This window comes from Piliocolobus tephrosceles, chromosome 4 (genome assembly GCF_002776525.5).
Source record: "Piliocolobus tephrosceles isolate RC106 chromosome 4, ASM277652v3, whole genome shotgun sequence".
Taxonomy (NCBI): domain Eukaryota; kingdom Metazoa; phylum Chordata; class Mammalia; order Primates; family Cercopithecidae; genus Piliocolobus; species Piliocolobus tephrosceles.
The window spans coordinates 20,273,061-20,291,900 of NC_045437.1; positions in this window are offsets into that span (position 1 = coordinate 20,273,061).

Genomic DNA, 18,840 nt, shown 5'->3' on the forward strand with positions numbered 1-18,840 from the left:
TATGCACATGGATGTTTTGTTGACTGTGGTATGTCAAAAGTTAAAGACGTATCAGGCACACAGTAGATATAACTCTTCATGCTATATCCATGTGAATGAAGGTAAATCATTCATATTGATAGAACTAATAAATTTCTTGACTAATAAAGCTCAACTTTGCTACTCCTTCTGGACTAGTCTGTTTGCCAGTTCTGAGATTTCTCAAATTTATGAGTCACATTAGATAATTTCTGCTCTTTCAATTGTTCTAATTTGTTTTATTATATGATACAAATGCCTGAATCTCAGTGGATTTATCATTATCTCTTTCTATCTCAGAAACTCTTGTGAGAGAGAGGACATACATATCATAAGGTTGTTGTGTTGCACTGAACAAAAGCATGGTACATGGTAAATAAATGAATGAAAAGAGAAGGAGCAGAGAGCTATTTTGGGTTCTCATTTATAATCCGCTTATATCACCTTTGATTTCTAATAACAAACTGATGAAACATACTTTAAGTAATTTTTAAATGTAAAATTCATTTTTTTATTTTACAATTTTAGCTGCAACACAGTAACTGTTATAATAGTAAACCTTTTTTTCACATTAGAACCTTACTTTTTTAACAATGAAAATAATTATGTCTTTTCATTTCTATCAGTATTTCATTGTGATATGTCCTGAATTTGACAGATGAACAATTATCTCTTTTTTTATTAATGGACTTTGCAGGAAGCAAATTAAGGGCACTTGAGTAATTATAATAACTTGGTACATTTTTAATTTGCTATAGAATGTAACTCATGATTTGTATCTGAAAATAAAAAGGAAGGAAGATAGATAAAAGATAAGAAGGGAGGGAGGGAGGAAGGAAAGAAGGAAGGGAGGGAAAGAGAAAGGAAGGAAGGAAAGAGAAAGAGAAAAAGGAAGGAGGGAGGGAGGAAAATATCTAATGAGAAATGGGAAGCAAAAGTATCATCAATATTTTAAAATTATACTTTAAATTATCTGGTACATGTGTAGAATGTGTGGGTTTGTTACATAGGTAAACACGTACCGTGGTGGTTTGCTGCACCCATCAACCCGTCATCTACATTAGGTATTTCTCCTAATGCTATGCCTCCCCCAGTCCCCCAATCCCAACAGATCCTGGTGTCTGATGCCCGCCCCTCCTTGTCCATGTGTTCTCATTGTTCAACTCCCACTTATGAGTGAGAACATGTGGTGTTTGGTTTTTTGTTCTTGTGTTAGTTTGCTGAGAATCACTGGTAATATTTAATAAGATGGGAGAGATGGATGTTACCTATTAAGATGCATATTGTTTTCCTCAAGGAATATAACCTTTTGAGCATTTTGCACTGTGGTCCAAAAATGGCTCAAATTCAGCTGTTTCTTGCTGAATCTCAGCTTTGCATGTGTGTCACTAAATCCACGAGGCAGCAATTCAGTGCTAATGAACTCTTCTGGTGGTTACTAACTGCTCTATAAGCATTGCAGGTAGACCATAAATAAAATTTTACCAGTCAGTTATGAAGGGAGAAAAATGAGAACAAAATAGGGAGTTTTCAATGAAGCTAAAGTTAAAAGGAGTGATCTTTATCTGCTCATATACATTTGTAATTTTACAATATTAAAATAGCTGTGTATCATTGATATTTTATTATTTTGCTGTCCTTACTTTTCAAAACAATATATTGTAAACCTGTACTAGTTCTTACAAGTCTCTTGAAAAATTACGGTTTGTGATACTGTATTTAATAGCCTATCAGACCATGGTTTGCATTAATAAAATATGCAGGGACCCAGGGACACTATACTACACCTCCTTTTTGTTTCAATTACATACCAAGTGTAAGTCTTACTGCATTTGTATAAGTTTATTTAACAGTTTAAGTTCTAAAGATATTACACGATTTCATAGTGCTCAATTTTAATACATTTCAAATGAAAGCAAAATGGAAAAAATGAATCCTATTAGAATTTTATTCTGTTCATTTATGCATACTCACAATATAATTAATATTCTGAGCATTATTCATTAACTAGGTGGCCAATATATTATAGATTCAGATTTGATTTAAACTTTGAGGAGAAAAGAAAGTAACTTTATAAGTAATGGCATTAAATAATGTTCATAGGAAATATAACTTTATTAAAGTATTCATAAAATATAAATTGGACCTCTCTAAGACATTTATTTACTGTATAACTCTTACTATACTAATTTCTTACTTTCCTATTGATTTTTTAAGCTGTGGTTAACATACATAGGGAAGGGCTTCAAGATGGCTGACTAAAGGCACCTAGCACTTGCCTGCTCTGTAAAAAAGGACCAAAACAGTGAGTAGATAATAACAAATAGTCAAATAGAGAGTATAACACGGATCACTAAAATTAAGAAGGGAAGTGTCAGGAAACCTCTTAGGCAGGGAAGCAAAAGGAAGTGAAGCATCCTCCCAGACTGGGACCAGCTGTGAACCAGGAGAAACCTTCCAGTGCAGAAAACATGTAAGTGACAGATCCCAGTAGTTCACATTCCCACTGCAGACTACTGCGGTACTAGCCACAGAGATCTCCTCAGCCATCGTTGTCCCTGGGACCAGTTTAGGGAGCTACCACACTCCCTAAGGAGAGTCCACACAATAACATGGGTCCAGACAAGGAATTTGTGCTGGGTCGCGCACACTTCCCTGAGACACAAACTGCAGCCTGGTGCCATTTAGAGAGCCCAGCCTCCACCAGTCTACATCCTGCCCTGGGGCCCAAAAGGCCCCTGCATCTCCACATCCCTGAATCCTCATTGACATCTCCCCATGTCTACCCAGAAAATGGTAGTGTCACTGCACTGGGTGGACGAGTGGTGCAGATGAATCTCCAGCAGTCTAGCCCATGCAGTTTCGTATAACCAAGGGCATTTGTGGTGAAACTCAGCAAGAAGACTGTCCCTGGGACAAAGGGAGCTGAAGCACATGCCTCCCAGAGCCTGAGGGCAACATGCACAGGAATACCGCCCCTGACAGCAACCCTGCCCCCTCCCAGCAGTAGGGCTGCCACATTACTGTACAAGCTTTCATGGGACTTAGGTACCTGAAGCTCGGTTACTTTCTGTGGACCTAAGAACAGACTTGTCCCACCCACCATTGCTCCCACTGAATCTCACAATCTGGGGGCCTGGAAATCAATACCTCTTGCCAGCCACAACTGGTGCTTGCCTGCATCATCAGTGAGCCAGAGGACAGGCCCACTCTGACCAGTGCTGCCCCTACCAGTGCCCACAAGTGTCGTCTAGGGGCAAGGAGATTGACTCATCCCATGTACCACAGACTGTACCAACATATACCATTGGTGGCCTAAGGCCCAGACCTTTTCACCATTGTGGATGTGAGGCCTAGATATCAACCTTCTCTGCCAATCACTGCTAATGCACAAAGGTGCACCATCAGGAGACCTGGAAACAGATCCAGCCTGCCCACTGCCAGCACCTGAGAACACTGGTAAGGGACAAGAGAACTGACCTGTCTTGCATACCACCACCTGCGTCCTGACAAACTATCATGGGGATGGAGAAAAAGACCACTCCTCTTGATGCCATTCTTGCTAGTGCCTGTGTGCATTGTTTGGGAGCTTGGGATTGATCTGACTCCCCCTCCTTCCATTAGTTCACATGCATGCCTTCTGGAGGCCTGTGGACTGCCCCACCCAGTCTGCTCATGCCTACACACATGAGCCACAGGGCTAGGGATTGACCAAAAATATCTTACACAGTCTGTGTGCATTTTAAGGGGCCTGAGGACAGGCCCAGCTCACCTGGAGCCAACCCTGCCAGTACCAGCATGTGTCTTCTGGGGTCCTAGAGGTCGACCTGTCCACCACCACTGTCATCTGTGCACCCCTAACAAGAGCCTGGGGATGGACCCGCCAAGCTTGCTGCCACCACTGCTGCCGGCATGTTCCCCAACAAGCACTACCTGGAGGCCTGATGATTGGCACACCACTGTTATTTTGATCACAGATGCCATATATGCTGCCTAGAGCTTGTCCAGCCTACTGGTGTCTAGAGGACCTCTCTAGCCTACTGGTGCCAATGCAAACACTGAAGAAAGCTACCTGGAGGCCCCCAAAATGGTCTGTCTCTACCTGCTACCACCAGTACTCATGTATCCTGCATACACAAGGGCTGACATGCTCAGCCCACTACTATCACCACAGGGGCCTGAGGACTGGCCCAGCTTGTGTCCCCATCCTCAGCAATGTCCCACCATAGTCTCCACTAACAACTGCAGCTGAAGCCACTGAATAACTCACAGGAACCACTGATAGTAATTACAGTTAAAGAAATCATACAGAGACTGCACTACTGCATGCACTGAAAATCAAAACCAAACATCCTATTCAATGAACATAATAGACGCATCTCTAGAAAGCCTTTCCCTATGAAAGCCATTCCATAAATGGGAATAAGCAACTGTTTCATCAGATGCAGATTTCAATGTAAGGACACAAGAAATAAGAAGAAGCAAGGAAACATGACACCTCCAAAGGAAAAAGAGCATCTATTCAGCAACAGATTTCTACAGAAATCTAAGAAGAAGAAAAGAAGAAGACTACAGAAAAAGAAGTCTATGAAATGCTTAAATAATAATTCAAAATAATAACATTAAAGTAACTCAGTGAGATACAAGAGCACACAGATAAAAAATACAAATAAATCAGAAAATTCATAATCTGAATAGAAAATTAAAGAGGTATATATCATAGAAAACTGAAAAGAAATTCTGAACTTGAACAATTAAATAAATCAAACAAAAATACAAAAAGAGCTTCAATAAGACTAAATCAAGCAGAAGAAAAATTGTTGAACTTGAAAATAGGTATTTTGAAATAATCTAGTCAGACTAGAAAAAAAAAGAATAAAAAATATTGAAGAAAGCCTACATGACATATGAGACTCCACAGAGAGAACAAATGTTCAAGTTTGGGCATTCCAGAGAAAGAAGAAACAAACTCATAGAAACCTACTTAATGAAATAATAGCCAAAAGCTTCCAAAAAGAAATAAAAGCATGCAAATGCAGAAATTTCAAGTAATTCTCAAAGAGAATCAACCCAAAAATGTCTTCTCCAATACACATTATAGTCAAACCATCAAAAGTCAAAAACAGACTTTTAAAAACAGGAAGAGAAAAGCACTATGCCACACTGAAGTGAACCCCCATCAGACTAACAGGGATTTTTAGCAGAAACCTTACAAGCCAGCAGAGAATGGGATGATATATTCAAAGTCCTGAAAGAAAAGAAAATCAGCCAAGAAGCAAAGAATACTATATTAAAAAGATATTATTTAAAAATGAAGAAAAAGTCATTTCCAGACAAGCACAACCTGAGAGAATTTGTCACAAGACTGATCATAGAAGAAGGGAGTCTTGGTCCTACCTACGTGAATTCTACATCTAGATGTGAAGGCCAATATTTGCCATCATGAAATCACATGAAAGTTTAATACTTACAGAGCACACACACACACACACACACATTTAATTTTAAAATGGGCTTAAATATTACTATTACAGAAAACCAAATTGCAAAAAAAAAAATAAAAATAAATAAAAAAACAATAAAAGTGAAAGGAACAAAAGATACACAAAATAATCAGAAAATAATTAACAAACTGACAGGAATAACTTTTTACATATCAATAATAACCTGGAATGTAAATGGATTCAATTACCCCCTAAAAAGGTATAGATTGTCGGAACGGATTAAGAAAAACATGACCCAACCATATGCTGTCCAGAAGAAACTCATCTCACCTATAAAGACAAACTGAAAGTGAAAGGATGGAAAATGATATTCCATGCAAATGAACCAAAATTTAGCAGGAGTAGCTATATTTATACCAATAAAAATGACTTTAGGTCAAAAAGAGTTAAAAGAGACAAAAAAGGTCATTATATAATAACAGAGGTATCAATTCAGCAAAAGGCTATAACAATTGTAAATGTATAGGCACTCAACACTACAACATCCAGATAGATAAAACAAATATTATTAAATCTAGAGGGAGAGATAGACTCCAATACAATAATAGTTGAGGACTTCAACACTCCACTCACATAATGTGTCAAATTCTGTGAGTGGACTGTTGGAGTTTGAACTGAATTTTAGACTAAGTGAACCTAATATTTACAGAATATTTTATCCATCAGTCACAGAATACACATTCTTCTCATGAGCATATACAGCATTCTAGCAGGATAAATCATATGTTAGGCCACAAAACAAGTCTCAACACATTTTAAAAAATGAAAATTTTATCAAATATTTTCTCAGACTACAATGGAACAAAACTAGAAATTAATAGTAAGAGGAACTTTGAAAACAATACAAATACATAGAAATTAAACAACATGATCCTGAATGACCACTGGGTTAATGATTAACTTAAAATAATTCCAGAAACAAATAGAGAAAAAAGACAACATATAATACCTGTGGAATCCAACAAAAGCAGTGCTAAGAGGGAAGTTTATAATAATGAATGCCTACATCAAAAATACAAATATATCAAATAGACAACCAAACAGTGCATCTCAAGGAATTAAGAAAGCAAGGAATTAGAAAACCAAATCCAACATTAGTAGAACTAAAGAAATAATATATAGCAGAGCAAAACTATACAAAATGGAGACTAAACAGTAACAAAAATACAAAGGATCAATAAAACAAAAAGTGATTTTTTGAAAAGTTAAACAAAATTGTCAAATCACTGGCTAGACTAACAGAAAAAAAAAAAAAAGAAAACTCACATAAACAAAATCAGAAACAAAAAAGAGGACATTACAACTCATACCACAGACATAAAAAGAAATCATTAGAAAATATTATCAACAATTATATGCTGACAAATTGGAAAACTTAGAGAAAATGGGTAAATTCCTGGTAATGTACAACCTACCAAGATTGAATGATGAAGAAATAGAAAATCTGAACATAATAAGTAAGGAGGTTAGATCAGTAATAAAAGCCTTCCAACAACAACAAAAACCCAGGACAGGATGGTTTAACTGCTGAATTCTACCAAACTTATTAAAAACCAAACCAAACCAAAAAAAAAAAAAAAAAAAACCAATCCTTCTGAAAATATTCCAAAAATAGAAGAGGAGGGAATACTTTCTGACTCATTTTATGAGGCCATCATTACTCTGATACCAAAATCAGACAGGTACATAAAAGAAGAGTACTTCAAACCAATATCCCTGATGAATATAGATGCAAACATCCTCAACAAAATACTAGCAAACAAAATCAGCCAACACAACAAAAGGATAATACATCATGACCAAGTGAGATTTATGCTAGAGATGCAATGATAGTTTAACATATGCAAGTCAATAAATGTGATACATCCCGTGATCAGAATGAAGGACAAAAAAAGCATGATTATATCAATAGATTCCAAAAAAGCATTTGATAATATTTAACATCCCTTCTTGATAAAAACCATCAACAAATTAGGCACAAAAGGGACACACCTTAACATAATAAAGGTCATATGTGACAAACCCACAGGTAACATCATGCTGAATAGAAAATGGTTGAAAGCCTTTTCTGTAAGAACTGAAACAAGAAAAGGATGCACACTTTCGCCATTGTTGTTCAACGTAGTACAAGAAGTTAGAGTCCGTGAAAATAGGCAAGTGAAAGAATAAAAGGCAACTGTATTCGTTTGTTTTCGTGCTGTTGATGAAGACATACCTGAAACTGGGAACAAAAAGAGGTTTAGTTGGACCTACAGTTCCTCATGGCTGGAGAGGCCTCAGAATTATGGCAGGTGGTGAAAGACACCTCTTACATGGCAGTAGTAAGAGAAAAAAGGAAGAAGCAAAAGCAGAAAACCCCTGATAAACCCATGAGATCTCATGAGACTTATTCATTATTGCAAGAATAGCATGAGAAAGACCGGACCCTATCATTAAATTACCTCCCACTGGGTCCCTTCCACAACACTTGGGAATTCTGATATAATTCAAGTCGAATTTTATCAACTTGGGTGGGGACACAGCAAAACCGTATCAGCAACTAAATTATAAAAAGACACACTGTCCTTCTTTGCAGACAATACAATATATGTATATGTATATATATATATATGTATATATATGTGTGTGTATATGTATATATATATATATATGGAGAGAGAGAGACTCTACCAAATTACTCCTGGAACTGATAACATCAGTCAAGTTTTAGGATACAAACATACAAAAATAGACAGTTTTGTTTGTTTGTTGTTTGTTTTTGAGATGGAGTCTCACTCTGCAACCCAGGCTGGAGTGCAGTGGCACTGTGTGGGCTCACTGTAACTTCTACCTCCTGGGTTCAAGCAATTCTCCTGCCTCAGCCTCCTGAGTAGCTGGGATTACAGGCACCCACCACCATGCATGGCTAATTTTTATATTTTTAGTAGAGATGGGTTTTCACCATGTTAACCAGGCTGTTCTCAAACTCCTGACCTCAGGTGAATGGCCTGCCTCAGCCTCCCAAAGTGCTGGGATTACAGGCATGAGCCACGGTGCCTGGCCCAAAAATGGATAGTGTTTCTATGCATCAATAGTAAACTAACTGAAAAAGAAATCAAGAAGACAATTCGGTTTACAATAGCTACATAAAAATAAAATATCTAGAAACACATTTAATCAAGGTAGTGAAATTTTTATGCAAGGATAATGACGAAACATGAATGAAAGAAATTAAAGAGGATACAAACAAATTGAAAGATATCTAATGCTCATGGATTGAAAGAATTAGTATTGTTAAAATGACTGTAATACTGAAAGCAAGCTACAGATTAAATGCAATTCCTATGAAAATACCAATAATTTTTTTTCACAGAAACAGGAAAGCAATCTCAAAATTTGTATGCAACCACAAGAGACCCTAAATAGCCAAAAACAATCCTGAGTTAGACGAATAAAGCTGGAGGCACCATACCACCTGACTTCCAACTATTCTTCAAAGCTATAATTACCAAATCAGCATATTAGTATAAAAACAGATATGTAGACCAATGGAACAGAATAGAGAATCCAGAAATAAATTTACATATTTACAGCCAATTTATTCTCAGAAAAGGCACCAAAAACATGCACTGAGGAAAGGATGCCCTCTTTAATAAATCGTACTGGGAATACTTGATGTCCATATGCAGAACCATGGAACTATTCACCTATCTCTTATCATATACAAAAATCAACTCAAAAGAGATTAAAGACTTACATGAAATATCTGATACTATAAAACTACTAGAAGAAAACACAGAAAAACTTTTAGGACATAGATCTAGGCAAAGATTTTATGGTTAAGATTTCAAAATCATAGTAAAAAATAGACAAATGTAACTATATATAACTAGAAGTTTTCTGCAAAGAAAAGAAAATCAACAGAGTGAAGTGACAACCTATAGAATGGGAGAAAATATTTGCAAACTATTTATGTGACAAGAAATGAATAACCAAAATATTCAAGTAACTCAAACAACTAAACAACAAAATAATGATAATAAATAATAAAAGAATAATAATTCCATTAAACAGTGGCTAAAAGGTCTGAGTAGACATCTCCTAAAAGAAGACATGCAAATGGCCAACAGGTACACGAAAAAACACTCAACAACACTAACCATCAGAAAATGCAATTCAAAACCACAAATCGTTATCATCTTACCCCAGCTAGAATGGCTATTGTCAACAACAACAACAACAACAACAAAGAAAAGAATCCTAGTAAAGATGTAGAGGAAAGGGAACGCTAATACACTGATATTGGGAATATAAATTATTACAGCCTTTATGGAAAACAGCATGGATGTTTCTCAAATAACTAAAAATAGAATGACTCCAAATCTGGCAATCCCACGACTGGGTATTTATTCAAAGGAAAGGAAATCAGCACATAAAAGGGGTACATGCACCCTTATGTTTATTACAGCACTATAGCCAAAGTGTAGAATAAACATGTTTCCATCAATGAATGAATACATAAAGAATGTTATATGTATACATATGTGTGTATGCATATACCCACAAATATATACACTGCATTTTATATATACAATGTATTTTTAATCCAGCCATAAAATATGATAAAATACTATTATTTGCAGCAATATGTATGGAATTAGGAGTTATTATGCTAATTGAAATAAACCAGGCACAGAAAGGCAAATGTTGCAAGTTCTCACTCATAGGTGAAAGCCAAAACATTTGATCTCACGGAAATAGAGTGTAAAATGTTGGTTACCAGAGGCTGGGAGGGTGTTGAAAATAGGGGGAGGAAAATGAAGAGTTGTTTAATGGGTTCAGACATGCAGAAGAAATAAGTGCTCATTTTCAATAGTACAGTAAGATAACTCTAGTTAACATATTATATTGTATATTTAAAAATAGCTGAAAGAGAATATTTGAAATATTCCCAGAGTTCTTTTTTTTTGTATTTTTTTAATGGAATCTCACTCTGTCACCCAGGCTGGAGTGCAGTGACGCCATCTTGGCTCAATGCAAGCTCCACCTCCCGGGTTCATGCCATTCTCCTGCTTCAGCCTCCCCAGTAGCTGGGACTGTAGGTGCCTGCCGGCCACCACTCCAGGCTAATTTTGTTTTTGTATTTTTAGTAGAGACGGGGTTTCACCGTGTTAGCCAGGATGGTCTCAATCTCCTGACCTCCTGATCTGCCCGCCTTGGCCTCACAAAGTGCTGTGATTACAAGCGTGAGCCACCGCACCTGGCCCTAGAGACTATTTTATAGAGAAATTATGAACGTTCGAAGAGATGGATATCTACCCTGATTTGATCATTACATATTGTATGCATGTGTCGAAATATCACGTGTACTAGAGAACATCAAAAGACATGAAGAAGAAACTGAGTGAACTGCAAAGAGAAATACACAAATCCTTAATATAGATAAGGAATTCAACTCCCATTGTTACAGTTTTTATATTTGTCCTTTCCATAGCTCATGTTGAAATATGACCTCCACTGTTGGAGGTGGGGTTTACTGAGAGGTGTTTCAGTAATGTGGGCAGATCCTTCATGAATGGCTTGGTGCCCACTTAGAAGTAATGAGTAAGTTAACTAGAGAGCTGTAGTTTAGAAGAGTGTGGCACTTCTTACGCCCCCCCCACTCCCTCTTTTTCCATGTGACAAGCCAACCCCCCTTTTTCTTCCTTTTTACTGATCCTGACCAGAAACAAATGCTGATGTCATGCTTCTTGTACAGCCTGCAAACCTGTAAGCCAAATACAACTCTTTTCTTTATAGATTACCCAGTTTCAAGTATTCCTTTATAGAAATGCAAAATGGACAAATACACTCATCCGTCAGTAATGGATAGATTCAACAGGTAAAAATTAGTAAGAATGTATTTGAACACAACAGCACCATAAATCAATTAGATTTAATTGTTTATAAAATACTTTGTCCAACAGAAGTAGAATATATATCCTAAAGATCGCATGGAACATTCACCAAGATAGATCCTATTCTTAACCATAAAATATGCCTTAAACATTTAAAAGTCTAGAAGTCATACACAGTTTATTCTGCATAATGGAATGAAATTAAAAATAACAGAAAGGTAACTGAAAAATTTCCATATATTTGGTGATTAAAAGACACACTTCTAAGTAACACAGGAATCAAAAGTAACATAGGAATCAAAAAAGTTTAGAGAAACTTAAAATTAGCTGACTAAAAATAAAAATTCAGTATTACAAAATGTGTGGGATATAGAGAAAGCAGCACTTAGAGGAAAATTTATACTGTTATACTAAGAGGACACTTTACACTAGGAAAAAAGAAAGATCTGCAGTCAACAACCAGAGCTTCACTTTTAGTTTCTTAGAGAAATAGAAAGCAATATAAGCCTAAAGTAATCAGAAAAATCTAAATAAAAATATGATTTGGTATAAAACTAAAAATAATAAAATAATAGAGAAGTCAACATAATTAAAATCTTGTTCTTTTTCAGTAAGAGTGATAGAGCTCTTGACACAACAATCAAGTAAAAAAGGAGGCTATGAGAGTATGTACCAATTGTCAGTAACAGAAATGAAAGAGATCATCACTATTAATCACAGGGACATTGAAAGTATAATAAAAAGATGCTATAAACAGACCCATAGATTGGTGAAGCAGAATAGAGAGGCAAGACGTAAACCCACACAAATACAGTCAACTGATTGTATTACAGTGGTGCAAGTGTAATTCAATGAAGAAAGTGCAATATTTTCAATAAAAGATGTTGGAAAAATTAACTACCAGATGCAAACAAATTAAACACAGATCTCACAAATTTAACAAAAATTAACTAAAAATATATCATAAACAAATATAGAATGCAAAACTATTAAACATCTGAAAAAATTATCTCTGAGCTTATGTTTGTTAGTGACTTTAGATAAAACTCCAAGAGCATGATATGTGAAAGGAAAATATTTAGTAAGTTGAACTTCCTTAAAATGGAAAACTCTGCTCTTTGAAAGACATTGTAAATAGAATAAGAAGACAAGGCATAGACTGGGAGTAAATATTTTCAAAACACACATCTTATAAAGAATGTAAATACAAATATACTGTACAAAAATATTAAAGTGTATCAATAAGACAGCAACAATTGAAAGATGGATTAAAGACTTAAACATAAGACCTAAAGCCATAGAAACCCTAGAAGAAAACCTAAGCAATACCATTCAGGACGTAGACATGAGCAAAGATTTCATGACTAAAACACCAAAAGCAATGGCAACATAAGCCAAAAATGACAAATGGGATCTAATTATACTAAAGAGCTTCTGCACAGCAAAAGAAACTATTATCAGAATGAGCAGGCTACCTACAGAATGGGAGAAAATTTTTACAATCTATCCATCTGACAAAGGGCTAATATCCAGAAACTACAAGGAACTTAAACACATTTACAAGAAAAAAACAACCCCATCAAAAAGTGGGTGAAGGATATGAACAGACACTTCTCAAAAGAAGACATTTATACAGCCAACAAACATATGAAAAAAAGCTTATCATCACTGGTCATTAGAGAAATGCAAATCAAAACCATAATGAGATACCATCTCACGCCAGTTAGAATGGTGGTCATTAAAAAGTCAGGAAACAACAGATGCTGCAGAGGATGTGGAGAAATAGGAACACTTTTACACTGTTGGTAGGAGTGTAAATTAGTTCAACTATTATGGAAAACAGTGTGGTGATTTCTCAAGGATCTAGAACCAGCAATACCATTTGACCCAGCAATCCCATTACTGGGTATATACTCAAAAGATTCTAAATCATTCTACCATAAAGACTCACGCACACTTATGTTTATTGCGGCACTATCACAATAGCAAAGATTTGGAACCAACCCAAATGTCCATCAATGACAGACTGGATAAAGACAATGTGGTACATATACACCATGGAATACTGTGTAGCCATATAAAAGGATGAGTTCATGTCTTTTTCAGGAACATGGATGAAGCTGGAAACCATCATTCTCAGCAAGCTAACACAGGAAAAGAAAACAAAACACCGCATGTTTTCACTCATAAGTGGGAGTTGAACAATGAAAACACATGGACACAGGGAGGGGAACATCACACACTGGGACCAGTAGGTTGGTGGGGGGTCAGTGAAGGGATAGCCTTAGGATAAATACCTAATGTAGATGATGGGCTGATGGGTGCAGCAAACCACCTTGGCACGTTTATATCTATGTAACAAACCTGCACATTCTGCACATGTATTCCAGAACTTAAAGTACAATTTTTTTAAAAAGTTGGAAGAGAAGAAAAAGTTCAGTTTTGCAGATTAAAAATGTGTGCATAGATATTTAATAAAGGAAAATGTACAAATAAAAAAAGAGTCATCCATCAATGTCACTCATAATTCCAAAAAAATAAAATCTTTCATACACTCTCTCTATATATTAATTGCCTAAACGTATGGAAAGTTATTAGAGACTTTCATAATTAAATGGAACCGAAAAGCTTAGGTAAAGATAAGCGGAGCCTAATAAAGGTAAATTTGTAGTAGTGCCCAACATTTTTTTTACCTAGACACTTTTCTTTAAATACTTAAATTTTCATTTGTAAAATACAAATTATAGAGGAACAAAATGGTAGATATTTGAGCACTGTCTTTTCTATTGTCCCTCAGCCTTAGAATTATGCTCTTATTTATTAAAACAACATTCTAGCCGCTCCAGAAATACAAACCTAAATACTTAATAGGAAGGTGTCAGTTCCTGAGTTATGCTTTGAAATTACGGCATTTGTAAAACTTGGGAAGGTGGTTATTATTTGTATGATTTCTATCCCTCCAGTATACTGTTCATCAATCCAGATTATAAATTGTCAATCACAAATTGTGAATTGTAATAAGCGGTTGTAAATTGTAAGTTGTAAATTGTAAATCCCAATAAGCAGTTCTGATTAATTGGCCAACTCATTTTAATTCTGTGTTTCTGGGTGGTTGCCTTAGTATGTGAGTCACTTAAGACCTTCACACATATGTATTCACACTTTGCTCACTTATTTACCTACATATCACACTAGGTTGTAAGCATTAATGAACTGATTAAATAGGATTCACAGTTAAGTACATTTTTCAATACATTTAAATATTTTTCTGTTTTTCCTCTCATGGATTACATGATGAAATACAAAATAATCTGCAATAAATTAGCTAGTATGGATAAAAAGCATTATATTGCATCTAAACCAGTGCATATATTTAGGTGTTTTAAATGAATTAACTTAATAGAAGTTTATTTTATTTGTTTGTGTTTTGTTGTTTTTTGAGACGGTGTTTCACTCTTGTTGCCCAGGCTGGAGTTCAATGGCGCGATCTCGGCCCACTGCAACCTCTGCCTCCCAGGTTCAAGTGATTCTCCTACTTCAGCCTCCCGAGTAGCCGGGATTACAGTCATGTGCCACCACACCTGGCTAATTTTGTATTTTTAGTAGAGACAGGGTTTCTTCATGTTGGTCAGGCTGGTCTTGAACTCCCAACCTCATGTGATCCTCCTGCCTTGGCCTTCCAAAGTGCTGGGATTACAGGTGTAAGCCACTGCGCCCAGCCAGAAGTTTTTATTAATTGCAATCTGTATATTTATACTTGTGTGTTCTGAATACTGCAAGTGACAACGTTTTACTCAAAGACATGAATACACACACACATACACACGCACACACACCCCATTCAAGTATGTTGCATGCATGTAGCAATATGCAATAAATAACTTGATCTAGATTATGTGACCTCCCAAGTATTTCACTAATTCAAACTATTTGTTTTGACTGTATCCTCCTTGCCCTATCTCAGTTAGTCATGAGGTCTCTTTTAATAGTCTTCACTATTAGAAAATCAGGCACAAGCTTATCTGACAAAATCAGATTTACTGACTCAATGCAGCAATAGAGTGCACTACAGAGGACCTGGGAATGTTACTCAAAAAGAGGGAAGAAAGAAACATATTTTCTAAGGTTAGGGATAAGGCTGAAGGATTCAGAGTCAAAGTATGGATGAATTCCAATTTATTGCTGCCTGGAAGACAAGATTAAGAGAAGCAAAAATAATCGTTAGAAACTGAGTGCTGTCACGAAGCAAGGATGGTGTAGAAACAGAATTTCTCCAGGGATAATGAAGAAATGAGAATAACAAAGGTATTTGCCTACAGCTTTTTTGTATGTTTTTTTGGGAGGGGAACAAAAGCTGTAGTCACTCTGAGTGTGGTTTCTATGGCTTTTCACAGATGCTGCATGACTTTACAAGTAGTAGTTTCCTGTTAATTTGCAACTAACAGGTCTCCACTTTTCAATCCCTATTTCTTGAACAATTCTATATTCCATGTTTTGCACACAGCATTCCCCTTGTCAGAGATACTCTCATCTATATTTTCTTCTCAGTTTTGTCTTCATTAATATCTACTTATCCATTTGAGTAAAGTTCAGTTATGTTCTTTAGAAAAGCACCCAGGAGCTTCGGGCACAGTGGCTCACGCCTATAATCCCAGCACTTTGGGAGGCCGAGGTGGGTGGACCACGAGGTCAGGAGATCAAGACCATCCTGGCTAACATGGTGAAAGCCTGTCTCTACTAAAAATACAAAAAAATTACCTGGGTGTGGTGGTGGGTGCCTGTAGTCCCAGCTACTCGGGAGTCTGAGGCAGGAGAATGGCATGAACCCAGGAGGTAGAGCTTGCAGTGAGCCGAGATGGCGCCACTGCACTGGAGACTCTGTCTCAAAAAAAAAAAAAAAAAAAAAAAAAAAAAAGAAAGAAAATAAAAGCTTCCAGGAGCTGTGTGTTGGGGTTAATCATACCTAATCATTAATTGCCTAAAGTTTTGTTTTCATTATCTAAGTGGATGTGTTTCCCATTAGATGGTGAGCCAGTTTAAAGCAATGATACTTTTTTTATTCCCCACTTTTATCTTGTATCCTCTGTCCTTTGGAAAGATGCACAATAATATCACTGGAAAGGAATGAATGGGCAAATGCATTTTGGCAAAAGGAAAAAAAAAATCCTTGCCAAAAGAACATGTCTTTCTGCTGTGTTTGGTGGCTTCCACTACTATGTTAAGAAAGTCAATGTGCTACTTTTATACCAGGCTGGATAAAGCTTTGCACATTCTAATAGCAGCGGAAACCGCAGTGTTAATTGTTGCCCTAGTCCTGTAAGTTCACAGCTGTTCTGTAAAAGTTACAAATTCTCTCCTGTCTCTTCAGCTTGTGGATGTTCTACATTTGCTTGCCCAGTAGCAATTTTATGGGCTACCTGCTGCTGTGAGTCCTTTACATACACCTGATGAATCTGCATCAAACCTTCCCTAATTAAGAAATCTTGGCCGGGCGCAGTGTCTCGCGCCTGTAATCTCAGCACTTGGGGAGGCTGAGGCAGGCAGATTATTTGAGGTCAGGAGTTCGAGACCAGCCTGGCCAACATGGAGAAACCTCTTCTCTACTAAAATTACAAAAATTAACCAGACGCAGTGGTGCGTGCCTGTGTTCCTAGCTACTCGGGGGGCTGAGGCTGGAGAATCGCTTGAACCTGGGAGGCAGAGATTGCAATGAGCCAAGATCGTGCCAGTGCACTCCGGTCTTGGCAACAGAGACTCTATCTCAAAAAAAAAAAAAAAAAAAAAAAAAAAAAGTTTTGGCTGCACCAAGATGCTAGCTGTGTGTGTATTATTATTTTGACTACTATGTATTTTAGTGAAGATGTTCAGTAAACAGATGACTAAATTTAATTTTATAATTTTTAGAAGTATTATCCTGATTCTAGTATAGAATTATCCTAACTCTAGTATTAGAATTAGATTTTAGCAATATCTGTTACTGTTCTTTGTTTCCCATTTTCCTATTGTACTATTGCTACATTTAGTGATATAAGGCCTTCTGGATTCAAATTTCTAATTATTTTCAACATATATATTATTTTCAGTGTTGCTTTTGGTAATACATTAGAAATAATATTGAGCTACATGAAAAATAAATATATGATTATTCTATCTTTTATCAATTGCATGGATTAAATGTAAAGAAATCTCATGACTAATCCCATTATAAAAGATGAGAGAAATAAGAAATACATGCTTAGTGGGTATAGAAGATAATGGGATATGGTGCTTATTTTAAAATATTTATGTATCTGTATTATTCACTACATATGATTACATTGATACTTCAAACAAAATGTGTGAATATAATTGAATAAAATTTTATCTACAGGGAATTCATTTTCTAAAGTGTGCATAACAAAGGGTGCTATGTCAAAACATGTAAAATCATCGCAGTGTACCTCAGAAACTTCCAAGTGTTGAATATACAAAATAAAAAACATGAATTTGTGCAGTTTTTCAGCTGAAGGTTCTTATCAACAAAGGTTTTTGGTTATTGTGGGAGAACCTTTTCTTGTTGGTGGATCATCTTACTAAATGATGGTGTTTTATCTTGCTCTTGCTCACTTGACCTTGTAGAGAAATCACCAGTAAGAGTATACTTTTTGTGACAATGTAAATATTATCCAGTCAAGATAGCAAACGTTCATTCCTTAGCTATGATTGCCAGAAGTTTCTTAAACTAAGAGCAATGTGTGGAACGTCATCAGTATATAAAATCTTACTAAGTAATAACTTGGAAAGACCATGATTTCTTTGTTTCTATATTTGATTCATGGACGCTTTTACCATCTCACGTGCAATCTTGGTAAATTATGAAGTATATTGAAATGTTAGTTTTCTCATCCGTAAGCTAGGGATACCTTTGTCTCCCTTATAGTATTGCTATGGGTATGAAGACTGAAATTGAAGTGGCTGACATTTATAAGGCACATATGATAGCTATTACATTTTTTGTATTTCCATTTGGGGAAATGTGGTTGATAGGGAGAATTCTTCTTTTTCTATTCTTTTGTTTTTGTTTGTTTGTTTGTTTGCGTGTTTGTTTTTTGGGAAGGAGTCTCGCTCTGTCATCCAGGCTGGAGTGCAGTGGCGTGATCTTGGTCCTATGCAACCTCTGCCTCCTGGGTTCAAGCGATTCTCCTGCCCCAACCTCAAGAGTAGCTGGAACTACAGGCGTGTGCCACCACACTCAGGTAATTTTTGAATATTTAGTAGTGACGGAGTTTTACCATATTGGTCAGACTGGTCTTGAACTCCTGACCTCACAATCTGCCCGCCTTGGCTTCCCAAAGTGCTGGGATTATAGGCATGAGCCACTGCGCCCGGCTAACAGGGATAATTCTTCTGTTAAGACTTCCTTGAAATTGAGGATAGGCTAATTGTCCCCTACCACTTACCAC